Source organism: Monomorium pharaonis, chromosome 1 (genome assembly GCF_013373865.1).
Source record: "Monomorium pharaonis isolate MP-MQ-018 chromosome 1, ASM1337386v2, whole genome shotgun sequence".
In the NCBI taxonomy this organism is placed as follows: domain Eukaryota; kingdom Metazoa; phylum Arthropoda; class Insecta; order Hymenoptera; family Formicidae; genus Monomorium; species Monomorium pharaonis.
The window spans coordinates 8,590,016-8,598,781 of NC_050467.1; positions in this window are offsets into that span (position 1 = coordinate 8,590,016).

Here is an 8,766-nt window from a genome sequence, read left to right on the forward strand (position 1 = left end):
GCAATGCTAAAATTATATTCGAATTTAACAATCTCAAAAACTAATATAAAGTAAGATTCAAGCAAATTGTACGATTTGAAGATTAACTTTGTACATTGCCCTGACGGAAAAAAATTACAGCAAATTACAGAAAATTACATTACAGGAACTACATAAAAGTATCACACGAAATTACAGGCTAAAGTATTGTAATATTCTGTAATATTTTCACACTACACGCTCAGATTACAGGAAAATAACTTGTAATATCTAGCCTGTAATACATTGTTTTTAATATATTATCGAGATTACAGGATAATAGCTTGTAATATCACAACGGGATTACAGGAAAATACTCAGTAGAGTATAATTATACATTAAAAAAATATATGTAAAATAATGGAAAAAATCATTTATTTAAAAATTACGTGCATAAAATTTGTGCATTGTTCATGATCGGTACATCCAATGTGATTAAAAAGTGATACAATAAATTTAAATTTCAACTAATATTTATGGATGGAAATAATTTACATGATAAGACTCGCTGTCTCAAATTTCATGGATTAATGGCATTACACGTTCAATGCATTACACGCGTATAGTAGTGTATTACACATTTTGTAGATTACACGTGTAGTACATTACACATGTAGTGGATTACACCTGTAGTCTATTACACAAGTCACTTACCACACGTGTAGTATATTACACATGTAGTGGATTACACGTGTAGTGGATTACACATTTCGTAGGGCTAGACATGTATTCCATATTACAGGGATTTCACGCACTATAGTAACAGCGTGTATAATAATTACAGATTACTGTGATCCTTTCTGTGATAACTACAGAGAGTCCTGTAATGACTACACAACTGTAATATTAGCTGTAGTTTCTTTTCATAAGAGTTGGCTAAAAAATGTTGGAAAGGAGTAGAAGGGTGGAAGAGAGAAAGAAGTAAGTTTTTCGGAAAAAAGATGTGGACATGAAGAAGATGAGGAGGGAGGAGGAATGGTTTGGCAGGTTGATGCTTGCCAATGAAGACAAGATCTCACTTGTAGGTGACTTCTATCCTTAAAATGACTTATGGGTCGATACAAAAAACAACATGTTTGATGTGTAATATACTACACGTGTAATCTTCCGTAGAAAAAATTATGCAAAAATTACTGCACAAAAAATTGCATATATGCATGAATTTCTGCAGCTTTTACAGATTTTTGTAGAAAGTTTTTGCTTTCAGAATTTTTCTACAGAATATTTTGCAGAATTTTATGTAATTTTTTCTGAAGGCAAAGAACTCCAGAAAACATTACATAAAATTCTGCAAAATATTCTGTAGAAAAATTCTGAAGGTGAAAACTTTGTACAAAAATCTGTAAAAGTTACTAAAAACTGCAGAAATTCATGCACAAAAATATGCAATTTTTTGTGCATGAATTTCTGTTTTGTGCAATAATTTTTGCATAATTTTTTCTACAGGCTACAAAATGTGTAACACACTACTACACGCGTGTAATGCATTAAACATGTAATGCCATCAGCAATCCATGAAATTTGAGATAGCGAGTCTTATCATATAAATTATTTCCATAAATATTGTTTGAAACTTATTAGATTTATTGTATCACTTTTTAACCACATTGGATGTACCGGCCATGAACAATGTACAAATTTGATGCACGTAATTTTTAAATAAATTATTTTTTCAGTTATTTTACATTATATATTTTTTTATGTATAATTATACTTTATAGATTATTTTCCTGTAATCTTGGCAATAGATTAAAAGCAATATATTACAGGCTAGATATTACAACCCCTATAACCATTTCTGCTGTGACAAATGTTGGCAACAGATTATGTTGCCAAAAAGGCGACAAATGAGAAACATATCTTGTCATTGCAAACACTATTAGCAGATATTCAGCAAATATTTAGCAACGTCTGTCATCAGAATACATGACAAAATAATAGTGAACTGCGAGCAGATTTATTGAAAGTAATGATTTGAATTGATAACAGCTTGACGACAAACACCAAAGTGCAAACAATGCCAGCAAATTGCCTGTAGAAATGCAACAACATTTGTGTGTCAAAGTACGCGACAGATTGATACCAGAAATGCAGCAGATCTGTCGAAATGTCAAATTGGCAATAAAAAGTGCGGCACCGTCGATAGGCGGCTTACTTTCTCGGGAGTAAAATGCAGTCAACTCGCTACATAAAGACCACTCGCAGCGCGAAGGTAAGCAAAAATTATCTTTCTTCGCTGCGCCTGCGGAAGAGTCCGATGTGGCGGAGGACCGCCACATTATACTTTTATGATACAAAACTGGTAGTATTTTCATTTTTTTGGAATGAGATTTAACTACAAAGAAATTTAATGAAATTAATTGCACCTAGAATAGATGATATACCTGCGATATAAAGGGAGAAAATAGATAGGTCAATTGAGGTCCCCTTATAGGAAATATTAGATGCTAAGGAGAGGGTTGGGTAAATTATTTAATCTGTTCCTACTCCTGAATTAATAAATCTTCCCAGGAGATTGCTTACATCGATTCTCAAATAAAATTATAACTGTCATGAAAGAAAAAATGAAAAGATTCGACAAATCTGTCGCCAATCTATCATCATTTATGAATACAGATTTGTTGCATATTTGGCGCAAATCTGCTGTGAGTTTACATTGCAACATCTGTTCTCAATTTGCTGCGTGAATTTGTCATTGTATTGCTAGTGACAGGTCTGCTCTGGTGTTGCACCCAATTTGATATCAGGATTTGATAACAATTTTTGCTTGCAATTGGGGCGCACTCGAGGACACAGTAGGCCATGGTTTTGGCAGCCTGATTCCGCAAGAAATTTTTAGCAGTCTGCTGACAATTTGGTAGCAAATGGTTAGCTGGGAAGCCAGATATTACAGGTTATTTTTCTGTAATCCGAGCGTGTATTATGAAAATATTACAGAATATTACAATACTTTAGCCTGTGATTTCGTGTAATACTTTTATGTAGTTCCTGTAATATAATTTTCTGTAATCCGCTGTAGTTTTTTTCCGTAAGGAAACCCTCTCGAAGGAAATTCTTCCCGAAAGGAAATTCTCTCAAAGCTCCATGCCCGAATTATTGCCTTACTCTTCTTAGTTCCTCCTTTTGCAGCTCCCCTTATTAATTATTTTGGCGTCCTCCCGTCTCTATCCCTAAAACTTATTTTAAATATCTTCTTTTAAGTCTCTCTACCTCCTCTCTTTTCTTTCAGCCTCAAATCTCCACTCCATAGCTGTCCACAATAATCTGTCAAAGAGCCACATCCGCCTCCCCCAATGTCTCCCAAATCCTTTTCCCCTATCTCCTATATTTGCCCCATCATCGTCACCGCTCTCCATATCCTATCTTTTACCTGAGCATTCTGCCTCCCATTTTTCTGCACCACATAACCTAAATACTAGTATTCTTTCACCTCTTTTATCACCTTTTCCTTCTACCTCCACTCTATTCTGTTCATTTTACCTCCCCCTTACCTAAATCTCAGTACCTTTGTTTTTTTCCCATTTAATTCTAATCCCTTCCCCTCTAGGTACTCTTTCAGTCTTCCCAGCGTACTTTACCTCGCCTTCCCGTTTCGCCAGTAACATTAAATAATCCGCATATTCCAACGAATAGATTTTGCTCCCCTCCAATTTGGGAGTGTCTTACTTGGACACAGTACAATTGAACACAGTGCAGATGAACACGTTGTAAATGAACAAAATAATACACACGGTTCAAATGGACACGGTTTATTCGGACACAGAAATTTTATACACCGCAAAGTTGTACACCGCAAAGTTGTATACCGCAAAGTTGTACACCGCAAAGTTGTACACTGCAAAGTTGTACACCGTAAAGTTGTTACACGTACATTTCTATACCCTTCTGTTTAGGGCACTCGGCGAGGTGGGGGCCAAAGGTTCCCGTTGCACCTCCCATGTGTGTGCATGCGTGCGTGCGTGCGTGCGTGCGTGCGTGCGTGCGTGCGTGCGTGCGTGCGTGCGTGCGTGCGTGCGTGCGTGTGTGTGTGCATACAATCGCAAGTTAAAGAATAATCACTTTGTTCTTTTTGTGACAGGAAAATGATTATTCTTTAGTTCGCGATTTTACATCGCTATACTATTCATGTTGATTACTATACACGCACACGTAGAAAAATATGATTCTAGTTTGAAGAAAATCAATTATTCACTTTTGATTTTATTTTTTTAAATAATTATCTTTAATTGTTACAAAGAATATTCTGTCGATAATAAACATCTTACTTTACATAAAACAAATAATATTTAACATTTTCGTGTATGTACACACACACACACACAAATTACATACTAAAAGTTTCTTGAATTAAATAAATATTGTTTATAAGTTTTCAAACATTTTATAAATTCATATATTTGTAAATCTACACGGAGAAAATTTTATAGTAAAATTATGTATAATTTATTATTTACGATAACCACGAATTATAAGAAGAAATTTCAGAAAATTATACCATATGAGTGATGTAAATACTATCGTAATTTGATGAAAAACATAACAAAAATTTTCATAATTGTAAATTTCTCCTTGGTCCACGTTTACTACTTACCATAGTAATTTTTACTATAGTTTTCTTTGTGTAATTTAAGTCTATCACGGGGATTAATTTTATTAAAAATATAAATTTCCTAGTTATTTAATTTTTAATTAAGAATATAAAGATAAAACAAAAATTTTATTGCATAAATCTTTATAAAACACCCTGTATAGATAGAGTCTTATCTAACTTTTGCGTGCCAAGATAAGCGAGGTAAGGAGGCAATTATTCTTCCTTCACGCATGCGCAATTGATTTTTTTCGGCGAATTCTCATCACCTGATTGGCTGTCTGTTGAGAAATACGCAAATGCGCATCGCGAGGCGGGAATTATTAGATAATTTGGTAGTTATCTTGGGACCAAAAATTTACGGCAAATGCGGGCTTATGCTCCATCTATATATCTATGGTGTATGTCCACCACCCATAGGACAGGGCAGGGTATGACAGATTTCCTAACCTAAATAACTACCTAAATAACGTTAACTTTAATAAGTAATATTTCGCTTCGTGGAGCAGACCACCATTATTTTTCCAGATTCGTTCATTTCGCGCACTGAATAAGCATAGTTTCATAATAGTATTCACTGATGTGAGTAAAGTGAATAATTACCAAAATTTATTTACACATATGGTTAACATTTATCCGATTACGTAAATAGAGAGTTATGTAGGTTGCATCACCGCACTTATTTGTTAATCATCTCAATTCTCTTTTCTTTGATCTCTGAAAAATTTGCACAATTTTATTTCTTTCTGATTGACACTGTGTCCGTTTCGCAATGTGTCCGTTTTTTACTGTGATCGTTTTGCAATGTGTCCGTTTGTTACTGTGTCTGATTGCCACTACGGTGTGTTCGTTTCATTCAGCTTGCTGTGTTCGTTTTACACTGTATGCATCTGGGATTTACTCGTTTGATCAGCTCGTTTGATCAGTTGCGCGCAGTAATAAACGAACACAGACCAAATGCGCACAGACCAAATGCGCACAGATCAGATGCACACGGACCAAATGCGCACGGACTAAATGCGCACAGACCAAACGGACACAGTAACCAACAAACTTACCATGGGTTGCGACTTTTCAGGCACCTCTACCGACGGGGTGAGCGAAGCCCCCCCTTGCACCTCGTGTGTGTGTGTGCGCGCGCGTGCGTGCGCGCGTGCGTGCGTGTGCGTGCGTGCGTGCGTGTGTGTGTGTGTGTGTGTGTGTGTGTGTGTGTGTGTGTGTGTGTGTGCAAAGCATTCTCTGCACCACATAGGTTTGCGACTGTGCGCATTTGGTCCGTGCGCATTTGGTCTGTGTGCATCTGGTCCGTGCGCATTTGGTTTCGGCCAGACGATTTTTGGCCATTATCAAGTGTATCTAAAATTACATAAAACCATATGAGTGATTTGATTGTTACATGACGTTTAGATCTAGTTTTATATAATAATTTAACATAATTAAATTATTTGTAAAATTAAATACCTCGCTAAATTATGCTCAATACATGAGTGTTTATAAGTGTTAACGAAGGAATGTCACAAAGGAAAGAAATCGTTGAGTGTTGTTATCGGAGACGTGTTAGACAGCACGTCTGTGCTCCGCAACCTTTGTCAACAGAATGAAGAGATCTCCGAAATTTGTAAGTCAAGTTTAAAAACACTAAATAAGTTAGTTCGAAAGTAACTAGTCATAAGAAGTTAAACTATATTAATAATTCTGTCATATAATCCATTAAGGTTGTCCGTGTCTTTTTGTAAATTAATGTTGTTCTTAGTCTTTTTTATAAAAAACGTTTCCGCGATCTCTTTCTTATGTATTTTTCAATATATAAGATTTTAGGTTTCGACCGATCAAATTCGTGGCGTAAGGATAGTCGTTATGGTGCGTTGATGATTTTTTTATATTTTGTTGATGTTCTTTAATTCGCGTTTTCAAGTGGCGCTTAGTCTGGCCTATATAAGATGCGTCACAATCACAATTTATTTTGTAGACGAGTTCCGTTGCATTGACATCATTAATACTATCCTTGTCTCTCTTAATTATGCGGTCTAATTTTTTTAGTACGGTCTACCGTACATTTACAATTTTTTTCAGTATGCGGCTCAAATCATCGCTCACATGTTCCACATACAGTATAACAATTGTTTTCGCATTATTTAGTTTATTGTTCACCAGTTTATCGTTGAAGTAGCCCACATTCTCACGATCTCCCAACAATTTATTTAACCGTCCGCTGATGTGTTTGTTAATGAACTTTATCGGGTAACAATTATTCAATAAAAGTTTTTTAACAATTTCGATGTTCGGTTTGTGGAAACGTTCATTGGATAATAAAATGGCCTGGTCTACTAAATTAGTGACTCTATTGATTTTATAACTTTAGGATGTGTCAAGAAATAATTAATGTATCGGCCGGAAAATGTAGGTTTCCTATACCAGTTACTTATTAGTTGGTGGCCATCTCTGATTATTGAAACGTTAAGGAAGTTCAACGAGTTGTTTATTAGTGAATTACTAATAAACACATCAATCACATGTTAGACACGTTCAACAGCTACCATCCGAGACTAAAATTTACGTACGAAATTGAAGTAAACAACTCATTGAACTTCCTTAATTTCAATAATCAGAGATGGTCACCAACTAATAAGTAACTGGTATAGGAAACCTACATTTTCCGGCCGACAGGATTATTAATATAGTTTAATTTCTTATGACTAGTTACTTTTGAACTAACTTATTTAGTTTTTTTAAACTTGATTTACAAATTTCGGAGATCTCTTTAGTCTGTTGACAAAGATTGTGGAGCACAGACGTGCTGTCTAACACGTCTCCGATAACAACACTCAACGGTTTCTTTCCTTCGTGACATTCCTTCGTTAACATCCATAAACACTCATGTATTGAGCATAATTTAGCGAGGTATTTAATTTTACAAATAATTTAATTATGTTAAACTAGATCTAAACGTCATGTAACAATTAAATCACTCGTATGGTTTTATGTAATTTTAAATACACTTGATAATGGTCAGAAATCATCTGGCCAAAACGTTGTGTTACTAATTAGATAAATAAATATTGTCAGATTGGTCATCCTAAGAGCCATTCTACAATAGTCGCAAGTCGCCAGTTGCCTTTTGCGATCGCCCATGAACATTGAGCTTTACGTATGGAGCTCGATGATCATTGATTGTCATAGGAAGCAACTGGCGACTTACGACTATTGTAAAATGGCCCTTATAATCTATCAATTACTTTAATTGCTGGCAACTCAACTAGTTCCATTGAATTTATATTATTTTTATTACTTTGTAAATTTAATGCAGTCAAGGTTTTCCACGGGGTTTCAAGGTTACATCTTTGGTTGCTCCAAGGTAAGATAGCATCTGCGTGTTTAAAATAAGGAAGTTCCTCTGGTGGAAAGATTAGGCAGCACCCAAAGATGCCTTCAACGGCAAAGTCGCCTTGTTCTTATTGCTGTCACACTCGAAGAGTTGGTGAAAGAGTTGCCTACCTTGTACAGTTTCTTATATACAAAATTGTAAAACTGCGTGTTACCTATATCGTCCGCGTCCAACCTAATTGTAATTATTCGTCCGTTTCGTCTCTAGTAGAATAAAGGCTTGCTACATTAATTGTTGAGAAACCGCGTAAAACTGTTCTTTTCCTTTTCCCCCTTGCTCGAACCGCTCGTGAGCTACTCCGCAGCCATAGGCAGGTAGTTACAGCGTTAAATGACGTCAACAAGTTATCTTTGCTGCAAGCTTTGTAGAGTGGGCAATATCTAAATATGAGTATTTGCTCCTGAGATCAATAGGAGTACTTCTGTTGCAGAGTACGACAAAACATTCAGGGGCTGTTAAAACTGCATCTCAACTCAAAAAACCACGCTTCGTTATTTTTGCACTGCAAACTGATCGAAAAAATATCATGTCTCAAGATGCAACAATCTTTGATGACTATAATTTGATCAACGTAAATCTACACTATGAATTTTATTCATACAATGATTTGGATTTAGACTATCGTAAATCTAAATATGCCATTCTGTATGATATGTATCCGGAGAGGTTCAGTGGCGCATAGTACAATTGGACACGTTGCAATTGCCCACCATGCTATTAGACACAAAACATTGCGCACCGTTAAATTGAACACCGTTTGATTGGACATCTTTCG